Genomic DNA, 15,628 nt, shown 5'->3' on the forward strand with positions numbered 1-15,628 from the left:
AAGATACTGATAGACATTCAATATGGATTCAGATCAGGGCAAGGAACGATAGAACAGAATTTCATCCTCCATTTTTTATTTAATAATTATGTCTCAGCTAAGAAGGGCTCCATACCTTTGACCTTCATGGACCTCAGCACGATCTTTGACTCTGTCAGTAGGTCCAAGCTTTTGGCCGTGCGGAGATCCATTGGGGGTTGATACTGCACTAGTCACTTTTTTGCATGGTTTGTACATGGGGCTCAAGATGTCTGTAAGATTCTACTCCAACGAGGAATGCATTTCACACTTTAAGTACATATCGGCCTGGCTATATGCTGATGACACTATTCTCCTAGCACCTAGAGCCAACGGCCTGCAGCATCTGCTAGATCGGTTTGTCTTTTTATGAACAGTTTGGGCCTGAAAATCAATTTATTTTAAGTCCTTTACTATTGTTTTCACCTACTCAAAAGAAAATCAAAAAACTTTTCCATTAGAGACAGACAAAATAGCAGAGTCGATAAATTCAGCTACCTGGGTTAAGTACTGGATACCAATTTGAGTTGACACTTTTTGGTCAATGCCCAGCCGAGTATCATATATCACTGAAGAGTTTTCTAGGTGGCTCGGCCGGCCCTATATTAGATCAATTATTGATCTACACAAAGCTAAATGTGTTCTGAGAGCGAGCTTTGGTTGTGAGGTCTGGGAATTCAAGGATTATTACCTAAATGAGCCATTGAGGTAAGTCCTGAGGTTATCTCAAAGTGCTCTGATGGATATTGTGCATGAGGAATTGGGGGTTGGCTATATTTTGCATTATATTCAAGTTTGACCTTTAATTTCATGGTTGTCAATATGGGTCAAGAAGAATTAGAGTTTTATAGAAGAATTTTAACTGATTGTCTTGCCCTGGAGCATGGGCTAGGCGTACTTTGGTTAAACTATGTTGAATGTTTTTTGAGTATTCTAGACAAACTTGAGCTATTTGCAAAAAGAACAATTGATGGACAGAATGCAGAACAATGTGATACATTTACCCCTGTATAGAGATCTAGGCCTAAATCCATTGTTTTCTTGCTCACCATGTGTACTGCATTTGCCATTCTACACGTGCTAAATCACATGTTGACCTCAATTCCATGCAATGCTCTGATCTTCCATTTTGTTGCATCGCACTTCCATTTTGTGCTGCCTTGTTATGTTACTTTAGCAGTAATATAAACATGTTATTCACGTAACCCAGTACAAGGAGGTGCGAGGCATCTCGTGAGGATGCCTCGTGAGGTTATGTTGTACCTTCAGAGTGTTTTCATGCATTCCATACTTATCGCTAGGACAGAGGGAGGATGGCCGTGCAAGTCTCCAAGGCCGGAGATTTGGAAAGGAATGTCTTTTTCCTCGGCACAGCCCAAACAGAATCTGGCCAGGTCTGTCTGGGTGGGTCTGATGCAGAGATGGGAGCCAGCACTTGTGAATAGATGGGCAAGAGCGCCTGCTAGAGGCTTCTCGACAGGTTGATTTAAGCTATAAAAAGCGGTGTCTGTGGGGTGGAGCTCAGGAATTCAGTCTTGGAGTGGACGCACTCGTGGGATAACTTTGGTGCCCAAAGACATTACTCCCTGAGCCCCAGGCTGCGGGTTCCTGACTTGGAGTTCAGTGCTTGACCCAGGGATGTTGAAGTCTCCGGTGCTGCAAATGAATCTGGTGAGGTGCTTTGTACATTAACTGTTTATATACTTGTATGCACAGTTTCATATTTATGTATATAGTGTGGTGTATTCATTGTTTATTGCCTTTCACTCGGTGCCAAAGAAATTATTAGCTTCAGTGACTTATTGCCTTTGCCTACAATATTAATAAAGCTAATTTTTTACCTCCAGAGGAGTGTTGGAGTTTCTGTGTGAGTAAGTGGTGTGCGTAAGTTCAGATTACGCAAGTGGGCAAAGCAATACATTTTGGTGTAGTTGGTGGCAGGATACGATAATTATGCGGGGCGAAACATGTTTAAAAAGACGAAAAGTGTTTTTGGTTCTTTGACACCGAGTGAAATCCCTGTAGCCCCCATGCAAATTCCTGGATGGGAGGCGACGCCGTACTCCGCGCTGTCGCGTGAGTATGCTAAAAGCTCAGGATTAAGTGAGAGATGGTTTGACTGTCTGGACGAACCAACGCCAGAAGATGTTTTAGATTGGTTACAGAAGGTTCCTGTGGAGAAAGGAAAGGAATTATGTACAGTGGGTCGCAGTGGTTGGGCTCTCTTACATGCTTACCGTCAAGTTTTTGACAAATGTTTAGCTCTGCAGCGAGAACAGTTGAGCTTAGAAAAACAACTTATTGAAGCTAAGAATCTTTCTACAATGCTTTCCTGTCAGAATAAGTTATTACAAGATAAGTTAGAAACATATCAGACGATAGCAGAGCGGGCTGCAGTCCGTTTTGCTGAATACAGATATAAAAAAAGGAGAGGGCGAGTGAGCAAACGAAAGGTTCATTTAGCGATTGCTAAAGCAGGCTTAGATTTTGACCTATCAAATTGGGACTCCAATATCTGGGAATCGTCAGAATTCTCCTCAGAAGGAGAGCAGCCCTTGCAGCAGGAGGGGAAGGACGAGGAAGGCAGAAATGCTAAGAGAGTGGAAGCACAGCCCATTTTAAGACGGAAACTTCAAATCGCTCCAGGGAACCCGGATGGAGTCATTTTAAATAGTTTGGAGGATTTTACCCAGCAAGAAATAATTGACCTTCTAGCGAGGTTTAGACAGAAGCCTAGTGAGACGCTATTAGCTTGGATGGTGCACCTTTATGATCACTGCGCTTCTGGGGTAATGTTAGATGAGGGGGATGCTGCCAAATTTTGTACTCTCAGTACCTATCCCACTGTGCAGGGATACTTTTGGACTTTTCATGGTGATGATCAAACAACTCTGTTGCAGTTAGCGGCCCGGGGGTGTGGCCTTAAGTACCCCACAGATTCAGATTGGCCTGGGAATGAAAAACCATGGTTCACCCTAAGAGATGCATCCCAAAGAATTAAGAAGGAGGGGATGAAGTTAGCTGTTCTGGTAGGTGAGATGCTCATAATTTGATGTGTCAGTTGATGACTGTGTCAATGCGGAACAAAATCATTTGTTTGGCGCCCCGTGCATACAAGGCAGTGATAATGACTTTGTTAATTAATCAAACTGGCAATACCAGAGGGTAAGTAGTCGAGGCAGTACGTGAGCTGGGAGAGCTTGGGGAATGGGCTAAGCCAGACAGAGCTTCACGCTCAGAGTCCCGTACTGATAACAACCTTGTGACCTGACGTGATATGTTTTTGGCGCTGTTAAAGGATGGGGTGTCAAGAAGTGAGATTGAAGGTATTGAGACCAAAAGAATGTTGGAGATGTACCATGAGCGAGGACTGGATAGGAAGGAGGGGAGTAGGCATGTGAATAGAAAAGATAACAAGAAAGTGATTCGCAGGGAATCAGAGCATGAGGAGAAGCCTGAAAAAGCAGGTCAGAAGAGAGAGAGAGGGAATCTCATGTGAGAGTGACAAAAGCGAAAGGTTGGGTCAGAGAATGCACAGATTCAGATGGGGACCAGGATGAGGAGGAGTTGTTCCCTGAGAGTTACCCAACATTGTATTCAGATCTGCGCCGGGACCTGCGCCGGGCAGATGCAGAGCTGCGCAGGGGAAAATTAGATTAGGAAATTGGCCAAGTTCCAGTACAGGGATGGGCTCGCAAAGATAATAGACCACATGTGAGGGTTGAGATCTATTGGAAAAATAGAAATGTTCAGGAGGTGCGGGCTTTGGTAGACACCGGAGCGGAGGCCACATTGATACATGGCAATCCACGGAAATTTAGAGGACAGTTTTTTACTATCACAGGTTTGGGAGGACAGGAAACACCAGCAGTGCAAACGGTAATTCAAATGAAAATTGGCAGACTTCCCAAGAGAGCATACACTGTTTGATTGTGCCTATTCCTGAGTATATTTTTGGTATGACCCTATACTTAGATGACGGATGCTATCAGTTTGGGTCAAAGAAGTACTTCTCAGTGGCTGCTGTGAGGGTGGGGCACTTGAAGATTCCCCCAGTGAAGATGCCCCAAGCAACAAAAGTGGTTCACATAAAGCAGTACAGGATTCCAGGGGTACATGATGAGATTACCGGAACCATTCGGGACTTGGTGGAGGCGTGGTGGTGAGACCAATTACCACGGCGTGGAATAATCCAGTGTGGCCCTTGCGCAAACCTGACGGAAGCTGGTGCATGACAGTTGATTACCGCGAGCTTATTAGGCATATGCCCCCGTTGACAGCCGCAGTCCCAGACACCATCACTTTGATTGAGAAAATTCAAAAACACAATGGGGCATGGTATGCGGCACTTGATATTGCCAATGCCTTTTTCACAATTCCAATTGCCCCTGAGTGCCCGGAACAATTTGCGTTCTCATGGGGTGGTAGGCAGTACTCGTTTCAATCTGTTCCTATGGCGTATTTACATAGTCCTACGATCTGTCACCGGCTGGTGGCAGAGCATTTGGACGAGGTGTCAATCATTTCTGGAGTACAACTTTGTCATTACATCGATGATATGTTGATTCAAGGAGAGACCCAAGGACAGGTGCAGGCTCAACTAGACAGAGTGGCAGAGCACTTGCAAAGCAAAGGGTGGGTGATTAACCCCAAGAAGGTGCAGGGACCCTCTCAGAATGTGAAGTTTTTAGGCATTCAGTGGCATCAGGGACACAGGGAAATGCTGCCACAAGTGAGGCAAAAGATCAAAGAGTTTGCAGTGCCAGAAAATAGGAAGGAAGCGCAGAGTTTCATTGGATTGTTTGGTTTTTGGAGACAGCACATTCCCCATTTGAGTCATATTTTGGGCCCTCTGTACAAGGTTAGGCGGAAGAAGCATGAGTTTGAGTGATCAACCGCCCGAGTCGGATGACAGCATTGTTGCGCAACCGGATAACATCTGGACCTACTTGGCCAGGAATGTGCTGAACACTTCCCACTTCTGTATAAGAAATCTTCAGAGTACAGCTGATATGATATCAACGTGTCTTGTTGCCGTACCTACCCCAGCACAGGTGCTTCTGCACATTTTCAACCAAACTAACTTTGATGGGGTAGTGGAGGAAAGTGATGTTCAAACACATCTGAGTCTTTATGAGTACTGTCGCTGTTTCCCGGAGGTTACAGATAGCCTCTGGAGGAACATGACAAGTATTGTTACCTACAATATCTCTACTGGAGACGTTTGCTATCAATTAACTTGTGACCCTACCAAAATTGGCAAGTGTGGCCAATTAAAACTAGAGAAAAGCAAACAAATGACCCCTGATCAATGAACATTATGTCAGTCACGACATGACAGTTTTTGTAGTAATGTTACCAATTATGTGGTTTGGAATCACACAGTATTAGCTGCTAGCCATGTTAACCATGTGAAATTACCTAAAGGATGGTTGTTCTCGTGTGGTAATATTTCATACACTTACATACCAGCTAACATAACTGGAGGACCTTGTGCCTTATCACGATTAATATTTACAACAAGGGGTGGTGAGGGACAGAGTCTCTGAATTAAGCAGAAAGCTCTCACCCAGTCAAAAGATCAGGGCTAGATCCAACACCGTTTTTTAGCTCACTGCACCATCCCAGTTTCAGAACCTGGCTGTATGCAAATTAGTCTGTTCCTGTCCCAGTGCATGATGGGAACAGGGCAAACCAAACTACAAAAGCCAATTCTTACACAGGGAAGGAAACAAGCTCCCGGGGACCGGTTTCTGGCATTACAGCCGTCTTCGGCCCGGTTTGCTTGAATCCTGATGGTGCAATGAGCAAGGGTCTCACATCTGAGAATACCCTTCCACGCTTAGGGTGGACAAAAATATTTACAACAAGGGGTGGTGAGGGACAGAGTCTCTGAATTAAGCAGAAAGCTCTCACCCAGTCAAAAGATCAGGGCTAGATCCAACACCGTTTTTTAGCTCACTGCACCATCCCAGTTTCAGAACCTGGCTGTATGCAAATTAGTCTGTTCCTGTCCCAGTGCATGATGGGAACAGGGCAAACCAAACTACAAAAGCCAATTCTTACACAGGGAAGGAAACAAGCTCCCGGGGACCGGTTTCTGGCATTACAGCCGTCTTCGGCCCGGTTTGCTTGAATCCTGATGGTGCAATGAGCAAGGGTCTCACATCTGAGAATACCCTTCCACGCTTAGGGTGGACAAAAATATTTACAACAAGGGGTGGTGAGGGACAGAGTCTCTGAATTAAGCAGAAAGCTCTCACCCAGTCAAAAGATCAGGGCTAGATCCAACACCGTTTTTTAGCTCACTGCACCATCCCAGTTTCAGAACCTGGCTGTATGCAAATTAGTCTGTTCCTGTCCCAGTGCATGATGGGAACAGGGCAAACCAAACTACAAAAGCCAATTCTTACACAGGGAAGGAAACAAGCTCCCGGGGACCGGTTTCTGGCATTACAGCCGTCTTCGGCCCGGTTTGCTTGAATCCTGATGGTGCAATGAGCAAGGGTCTCACATCTGAGAATACCCTTCCACGCTTAGGGTGGACAAAAATATTTACAACAAGGGGTGGTGAGGGACAGAGTCTCTGAATTAAGCAGAAAGCTCTCACCCAGTCAAAAGATCAGGGCTAGATCCAACACCGTTTTTTAGCTCACTGCACCATCCCAGTTTCAGAACCTGGCTGTATGCAAATTAGTCTGTTCCTGTCCCAGTGCATGATGGGAACAGGGCAAACCAAACTACAAAAGCCAATTCTTACACAGGGAAGGAAACAAGCTCCCGGGGACCGGTTTCTGGCATTACAGCCGTCTTCGGCCCGGTTTGCTTGAATCCTGATGGTGCAATGAGCAAGGGTCTCACATCTGAGAATACCCTTCCACGCTTAGGGTGGACAAAAATATTTACAACAAGGGGTGGTGAGGGACAGAGTCTCTGAATTAAGCAGAAAGCTCTCACCCAGTCAAAAGATCAGGGCTAGATCCAACACCGTTTTTTAGCTCACTGCACCATCCCAGTTTCAGAACCTGGCTGTATGCAAATTAGTCTGTTCCTGTCCCAGTGCATGATGGGAACAGGGCAAACCAAACTACAAAAGCCAATTCTTACACAGGGAAGGAAACAAGCTCCCGGGGACCGGTTTCTGGCATTACAGCCGTCTTCGGCCCGGTTTGCTTGAATCCTGATGGTGCAATGAGCAAGGGTCTCACATCTGAGAATACCCTTCCACGCTTAGGGTGGACAAAAATATTTACAACAAGGGGTGGTGAGGGACAGAGTCTCTGAATTAAGCAGAAAGCTCTCACCCAGTCAAAAGATCAGGGCTAGATCCAACACCGTTTTTTAGCTCACTGCACCATCCCAGTTTCAGAACCTGGCTGTATGCAAATTAGTCTGTTCCTGTCCCAGTGCATGATGGGAACAGGGCAAACCAAACTACAAAAGCCAATTCTTACACAGGGAAGGAAACAAGCTCCCGGGGACCGGTTTCTGGCATTACAGCCGTCTTCGGCCCGGTTTGCTTGAATCCTGATGGTGCAATGAGCAAGGGTCTCACATCTGAGAATACCCTTCCACGCTTAGGGTGGACAAAAATATTTACAACAAGGGGTGGTGAGGGACAGAGTCTCTGAATTAAGCAGAAAGCTCTCACCCAGTCAAAAGATCAGGGCTAGATCCAACACCGTTTTTTAGCTCACTGCACCATCCCAGTTTCAGAACCTGGCTGTATGCAAATTAGTCTATAGGTGTGGCAGGGTATACTCAGACATGAGTCCCTTTCTCACTGCTCCATCAGGATTCAAGCAAGCCGGGCCGAAGAAGGCTGAAATGCCAGAAACCGGTCCCCGGTAGCTTGTCTCCTTTCTGGTGAAGAATTGGCTTGGTAGTTTAGTCTGCCCTGTTCCCATGAGGCACTGGGCCAGGGACAGACTGATTTGCATATAGCCAGGTTCTGAGCTGGGATGGGGCAGTGAGATAAATAACGGTGATGGATCAAGCCCTGATCTTTGGACTGGGTAAGAGTGGTCTGTTTAACTCAGACACTCTGTTCATCACCACCCCCTTTTCTAAATCGTTTTTGGCCACTATAGGTGTGGCAGGGTATACTCAGACATGAGTCCCTTTCTCACTGCTCCATCAGGATTCAAGCAAGCCGGGCCGAAGAAGGCTGAAATGCCAGAAACCGGTCCCCGGTAGCTTGTCTCCTTTCTGGTGAAGAATTGGCTTGGTAGTTTAGTCTGCCCTGTTCCCATGAGGCACTGGGCCAGGGACAGACTGATTTGCATATAGCCAGGTTCTGAGCTGGAATGGGGCAGTGAGATAAATAACGGTGATGGATCAAGCCCTGATCTTTGGACTGGGTAAGAGTGGTCTGTTTAACTCAGACACTCTGTTCATCACCACCCCCTTTTCTAAATCATTTTTGGCCACTATAGGTGTGGCAGGGTATACTCAGACATGAGTCCCTTTCTCACTGCTCCATCAGGATTCAAGCAAGCCGGGCCGAAGAAGGCTGAAATGCCAGAAACCGGTCCCCGGTAGCTTGTCTCCTTTCTGGTGAAGAATTGGCTTGGTAGTTTAGTCTGCCCTGTTCCCATGAGGCACTGGGCCAGGGACAGACTGATTTGCATATAGCCAGGTTCTGAGCTGGGATGGGGCAGTGAGATAAATAACGGTGATGGATCAAGCCCTGATCTTTGGACTGGGTAAGAGTGGTCTGTTTAACTCAGACACTCTGTTCATCACCACCCCCTTTCCTTATCACGATTAAGTCATGCTTTTTCCCATGCATTCTGTTACACGTATTCGTTCTTCGAGAGCCGCTATTCAATTACCTGAGCATTGTGACTCCGATATTGATTTGCTTTCTAGAACAGAATATACTAGTTTGGCTCTTTCCATTGTAGGAGTGCCAGGACTGTCCGTTTATAATGCCAGAACAATTGCTAAGCTTGCCTGTTTAATTGTGAAGAACCTCAATCACACTTCTGCCGCTTTAGCTGAATTATTATTAGATGTTCAAGGAACAAGAAAAGCTGTTTTGCAAAATAGGGCAGCTGTGGACTATTTGCTACTAAAACATAACCGCAGTTGCGAGGACTTTGATGGGCTATGTTGTTTTATTTTATTTGACTATTCTACAAGTATCCATGTACATATTAATGCTTTGAAAGATTTAGTGAAAGGGGTTACCCAAGACGTTGACCAAGGATGGTGGGATTGGTTGTTTGGGTGGCTGCCTAATTTTGGACAGCTTCGGTATATCTTGGGTTTTATTATAGTCATTATTTGTGTTTTATCTCATTATGTTGTTGCATTCAATGCATTCCTAATCTTTTCTCCCTTTTTCATTCCAGATCCATGGTAAATAGACGAATGGGTGAATCGAAGGTCAAGGGGTGGAATGTACTGCATTTGCCATTTTACACGTGCTTAATTACATGTTGATCTCGATTCCATGCACTGCTCTGATCTTTCATTTTGTTGCATCGCACTTCCATTTTGTGCTGCTTTGACCTGGAGTTACACTTCAGCAGTAACATAAACATGTTAAACACGTAAACCAGTACAAGCTGGTGCGAGGCATCTCGTGAGGATGCCTCGTGAGGTTATGTTGTACCTTCAGAGTGTTTTCATGCATTCCATACTTATCGCTAGGACAGAGGGAGGATGGCCGTGCAAGTCTCCAAGGCCGGAGATTGGGAAAGGAATATCTTTTGCCTCTGCACAGCCCAAACAGAATCTGGCCAGGTCTGTCTGGGTGGGTCTGATGCAGAGATGGGGGCCAGCACGTGTGAATAGATGGGCGAGAGCGCCTGCTAGAGGCTTCTCAAACAGGTTGATTTAAGCTATAAAAAGCGGTGTCTGTGGGGTGGAGCTCAGGAACTCAGTCTTGGAGGGGACACACTCGCGGGACAACTTTGGTGCCCAAAGAGATTACTCCCTGAGCCCCGGTCTGCGGGTTCCCGACTTGGTGGTCAGTGCTTGGCCCAGGGATGTTGAAGTATCCGGTGCTGCAAATTAATCTGGTGAGGTGCTTTGTACATTAACTGTTTATATACCTGTATGCACAGTTTCATATTTATGTATATAGTCTGGTGTATTTATTGTTTATTGCCTTTCACTTGGTACCTAAGACATTTTTAGCTTCAGTGACTTATTGCCTTTGCCTACAATATTAATAAAGCTAATTTTTTACCTCCAGAGGAGTGTTGGAGTTTCTGTGAGTAAGTGGTGTGCGTAAGTTCAGATTACACAAGCGGGCAAAGCAATACACCATGTCATTCCACTTTGGACCAAGCCATGTGCAAATCAGTCTTGACCCTGCGCCCAATGGTAACAGTCCAGTCCGAACTGATAGGCCAGGTCCTCCCTGGACTGGAAACAAACATCCTAGGACCGGTTTCGGGCTTTCAACCCTCATCAGCCAGGATAGCTTGACTCCAGTGGCATGGGGAGCATGGAACCCACTTTTAGGCATACCCGTCACACTTGGGTGACAAATGCATAAAGAACAATTGATGGACAGAATGCAGAACAATGTCATACATTCACCCAGTACAGATTCCATTGTTCTTTTGCACACCCCAATGCCATTCCAGTTTGGACCCAGCAATATGCAAATCAGTCTCGACCCTGCGCCCAATGGGAACAGTTCAGCCCGAACTGCCAGGCCAGGTCCTCCATGGACTGGAAACAAGCGTCCTAGGGCCAGTTTCGGGCTTTCAGCTTGAGCTATTCTCTGATCCAAATGCGGTCATTAAGGCAGATGTTTCCTGGGTCAAGATTACATTTTGCAACGTGCGAAGGAAAAAAGGAAACATTAGGGGTTGCTTACATTTTTATTATGCATTATACTTTAGCCAAATTCCAGAATACTACTGACATATATTTGCTGTGTGACATGCCAGTTTACCATAGGCGACTTTTGTACCTTTTTCCTCAAATGTTAGGTTAGTGAGAGCACAAGGCTTTTGAAAATCTTCAATTTTTAAGCACGTCTACAGTCTGTTTTTTGGTTTTGTGGTTTTTTTGGGGGTGTTTATCATTCAGCCATTTGAGAAGTTATAGGGTTCCATTTTTCCATTGCGGGTGAATGTTGTTTGACACAAAACAACAATAGGAGAGGCAGGGAGATTAAGGAACACTCTCTTAGTCCCCGGTTAGTACGTATAAACAAAAAAAGAGAGGTTAAATAGGTCTCAAAAAGCCACAGAGACGGAGCGATGCAACTGGGGAATCACACACCCTCTTTGGGTGGATAAGAAAGCCCTCACACACCGACCTAGTCAGTGTCATGCTTCATCATAGGACCCCACCAAAAGAGGCTGAGTGCCTCTTTGGTGTGCTAGGACGCCAGAAGACTGCGGAGCTGGTTGTGTGAAAAGGGCGTGCAGTGAGGTATAAAAGTAAAAGTGCCTAAAGGGTATCTGCAAAAAAATATTTTAATGATTGGTCCCTAGGACCCGGTTAAAGGGGTCATGTGTCTGAATTTTTTGCCAAAGGTAATGGATTGGGTAATTCAGAACTAAAGTTAGTCAGTCAACATGTTTCTGACTTTACAGTGGTTTAAATTTACCTAGGCATTCATCAGGACTAGTTTATACCCCGGCGGTATGGAATCTCAAATCATCCACCCTGACCTGGGGGCGTGAAAGTGAAAAAATCAAAAATGTGATAAAGTGCATAAAAAAGGGGGAAGAGCAGGTTGCTCATTCCAAAAATACACCTGGTTTAGGAGTGTTTCTGCACCTGTAAAATGAATAACATAGACAAACAAAGAAGACATACACACTATTAGTTGTTGGTATAGGTCATTGCGTTTGCCCAGGGTCTCCATAGTTGGGGCATAGGTAGTGTTCCCAAATAAACACTAAAGTTAACACCATCCATATAGCCCTATAGGGATGATACCACTGACTCTGGGTAAGTGAAGTGAAAATAAGTGCTTAAAACACACAGAGTGACTAGAAAGGGTTAAAAATACGATAAAAGCACTCCATAGGAGGGATCAATGGACCAAAGGTCTGTGACCCCACCGAATAATTCAAGGATTCAATAGATATCTCACTTTAGAATATGGCACTACCTGCACCATGGGTCTCTGGAGGGGGGTTGGAGCGTACCTGGCACATCCTGAAAATAGAAAGTAAAGGCTTGAAATATACTGGATCGGGTTTGACTTAGCTCGATCGCGTCGCTGAAGGCAGATCATGGTGGTTCAGCAACTCACGCCCTCAACGCTCTCAGCCCGCTTTTGCACCTAGCATAACCTCAGGACCGGACCCCGACGATGGGAAGCGGGACCGGTTTCTGAGTTTAAAAAGCGTTTGCTCATTGTTCCTCGCTCTTCCGGGTGGGCGTGTCCCGCACCAAAGCGAGGCTTGAAACGCGCCGGTCCGGGTTAGGTGGGCGTGGCGCGTGTCTGATCGAGGCTTGGATTCCATAGCCAATCGGACCGTGCATGTTACCATGGCAGCCCTGCTGCCTCAATGTTTGTAATAAAAACTTTACTCGATCCATAAGCTGCTCAGTATATACTGCAAACAAGTATGCAGGCAGTGTGACATGGGTCATGATAATGCAAGCACTGTGGATTCAAAGCTATACATAGGTTGTGGTGTCACAGAATTGCTAGTAATGGATAGACAATATCAGAGGAGGAAAACCTCTAGAGTGAGACTGTGGTGGAAGAAACCACTGTTTTTGATACAGCAGGGGTAGTGCCTTGTGATTTGAGGTAAACCCCATGCCGCCGTCACTGTAGGGATTTTGGGGGGTGTCTTTTCTTTTGGACGGGTATGAACTAAGGCATCCTTCAGACTTCGACCCTTCTTGAAAGAGAAGAGAGGCTTATCCCAATCCTCTTTGGAGGATTTTATGATACTCCTATGTTTGTTTATTGTCTTCTTCATAAGGTTAGACAGGCTATTGAAGGTAGTTACACAAGTGAGTGGTATGTGAGTGTGAGTGGTTAATGTTACCATGGCAGCCCTGCTGCCTCAAAGTTTGTAATAAAAACTTTACTCGTTCCATAAGCTGCTCAGTATATACTGCAAACAAGTATGCAGGCAGTGTGACATGGGTCATGATAATTCAAACACTGTGGATTCAAAGATATACATAGGTTGTGATGTCACAGAATTGCTAGTAATGGATAGACAATATCAGAGGAGGAAAACCTCTAGAGTGAGACTGTGGTGAAGGAAACCACTCTTTTTGATATGCAAAAACAATTATACATGAGCCCACCAAAGAATCAAGGGTAGATGGTGGTGACAGCTGCTATGACATGTGTCATGGACCACCTTGTTACCCCAGGACGGTATTCCACAACAAGGAACGAGCGGAGTGTGAGCCTAGTGACGAATCTTTCTGCAAGGGTACTAACACCCACTGAGGTCCAGGTTTTAGAGAAAGGCCTGGGGTTTGTCCCCACAGCAAGACCAGACAAGTTCAAACTACATTGTGAACTTGCTGGTTTCTTCCACAAGCTGAAGTTAAAAGCTTTCTTCGAAGGCAAAACAGATCCCAATGAGTCCACTCGGAATGGTGATACACGGGTTGAGACCTAACTCCACGTTCACCCCGCCTCCAAGTACTGTACCAGCGGCCATTACCGCTTTTGAACAGGCGGTGTTTAAAGATCTAGAGTCCTGCCAGAACCCCAGAACGTTTGGCAATTTCACCACTGCTGAATACCAGGCACTTCAACAACTGCAGAACGACACTGCAATAACCATCAAACCTGCAGATAAAGGCGGAGGGATTGTCATTCAAAATACCACAGACTATGAAAAAACCTTTGAGGAGTTATTACGAGACAATAGGAACTATACCCCTCTGACTAAAGATCCAACTGTTGATTTAACCAAAAAGATCACTCCTCTAGTAAGACAAGCGGAAGAAAGAGGACATCTGTCCAAAAATGAAGCTGAATTTTTGGACAGCAGCAGCGATGTCATACCATATTTTTACACACTGCCTAAGATGCACAAAAACAGGTTGCCACCTCCTGGCCATCCCATAGTGTCAGGGATAGGCTCCCTCTTGGAGCCTCTATCGCGATTCTGCGATCAATTTCTAAAACCATTGGTGCAGTCAACCCCGACCTATCTAAGAGATACCAAGAGCCTATTACGGCTCCTCTCAGACATCACCTTTGCGGAAAATTCAGTCACTTTAGTGACGTTGGATGTTGAAAGTCTCTATACTAGCATCCCCCAGGACGACACAATCAAAGTCCTGGGAAAGTCACTGAACTCAATTGAGTGGAAATATCAGACACCCAAATCATTCATCATCGAGTGTGCAACTATAGCACTCAAAGAGAATTTCTTTTCCTTCAAGAACAAGTTGTTCCTCCAATGCTCAGGTACATCTATGGGCAGCACTTTTGCCCCTAGTGTGGCTGGACTCTATGTGGCTGACTTTGAAGCGAAATACATCTTGCCGCCATCCGCAGACTTTTCGCCTTCCATGCTTTTATGGAAGAGCTACATTGACGATATTTTGCTCCTATGGACAGGCAGTGACAGTGACCTCGAGTCATTATTGGTATGGATCAATACTCTTGACCATAACCTTAGGTTCACTCACACCACCAGCAAAACTGACATTGTCTTCCTCGATGTAGTGATCTCTGTCTCTGGCACATGTCTAACCACGAAAACTCATCAAAAACCAACAGCCAAGAACAATCTACTAGAGTTCAGCAGTTTCCATCCCCGCCCTCTGAAGGAAAATCTCCCGTATGGGCAATATCTTAGACTGAGAAAAAAATTGCAGTACTCTGACGGATTTCAAAGAACAGTCCTCTGGTTTAACTGAGAAATTGAGAGACAGAGGTTACCCAACGGCAACCCTAAACAAGTATTTCAAGAGAGCAAGAAACCAGCCGAGAGAGGCCTTATTGGAAGAAAAAACCAGTAACCAAGCAACAATACAACTCACTTGGGTAACTACCTTCAATAGCCTGTCTAACCTTTTGAAGAAGACAATAAACAAACATTGGATTGGGAAAAGCCTCTCTTCTCTTTCAAGAAGGGTCGAAGTCTGAAGGATGCCTTAGTTCATACCCGTCCAAAAGAAAAGACACCCCCCAAAATCCCTACAGTGACGGCGGCATGGGGTTTACCTCAAATCACAGGGCACTACCCCTGTTCGGATTGCAGCGTGTGCCACCTAACAGGGGCTTCAAAAACACTCTCGTTGGAGCGAGGAAAAATCTGGACCCAGGTCGCACACACAAACTGCAACTCCACTAATGTGGTGTATTTAATCACATGTCCCTGTGCCCTACGCTATGTTGGTATGATTATACGCAAAGTGACGAAAGTGAGCACCGTAGTAATATCAGGTGCAAAAAAGCAACGACGAAACTGAGTCATCATTTTTTGGACTGCAATCACACCACCAATGACATGAAATGGACAATTATAGAAGCAATCACTGGCACCACTAACATTTCGAGCAGGCTGTTTGAAAAAGAACAGCGCTGGGTGTACCGTTTGGGTACCAACACTGTGGGGTTGAATGATGACATCCCGTGGAATACCGTCCTGGGGTAACAAGGTGGTCCTTGACACATGTCACAGCAGCTGTCACCACC

The 15,628-nt window shown here is 45.5% G+C and overlaps 1 pseudogene; it reads left to right on the forward strand.

Annotated features, from left to right (window-relative positions):
- Positions 1-4,895: 4,895 nt before the first annotated feature.
- Positions 4,896-9,385, forward strand: LOC147728630 (uncharacterized; annotated as a pseudogene).
- Positions 9,386-15,628: the final 6,243 nt, after the last annotated feature.

This window comes from Lissotriton vulgaris, chromosome 3_1, assembly GCF_964263255.1.
Source record: "Lissotriton vulgaris chromosome 3_1, aLisVul1.2, whole genome shotgun sequence".
NCBI classification, from domain to species: domain Eukaryota; kingdom Metazoa; phylum Chordata; class Amphibia; order Caudata; family Salamandridae; genus Lissotriton; species Lissotriton vulgaris.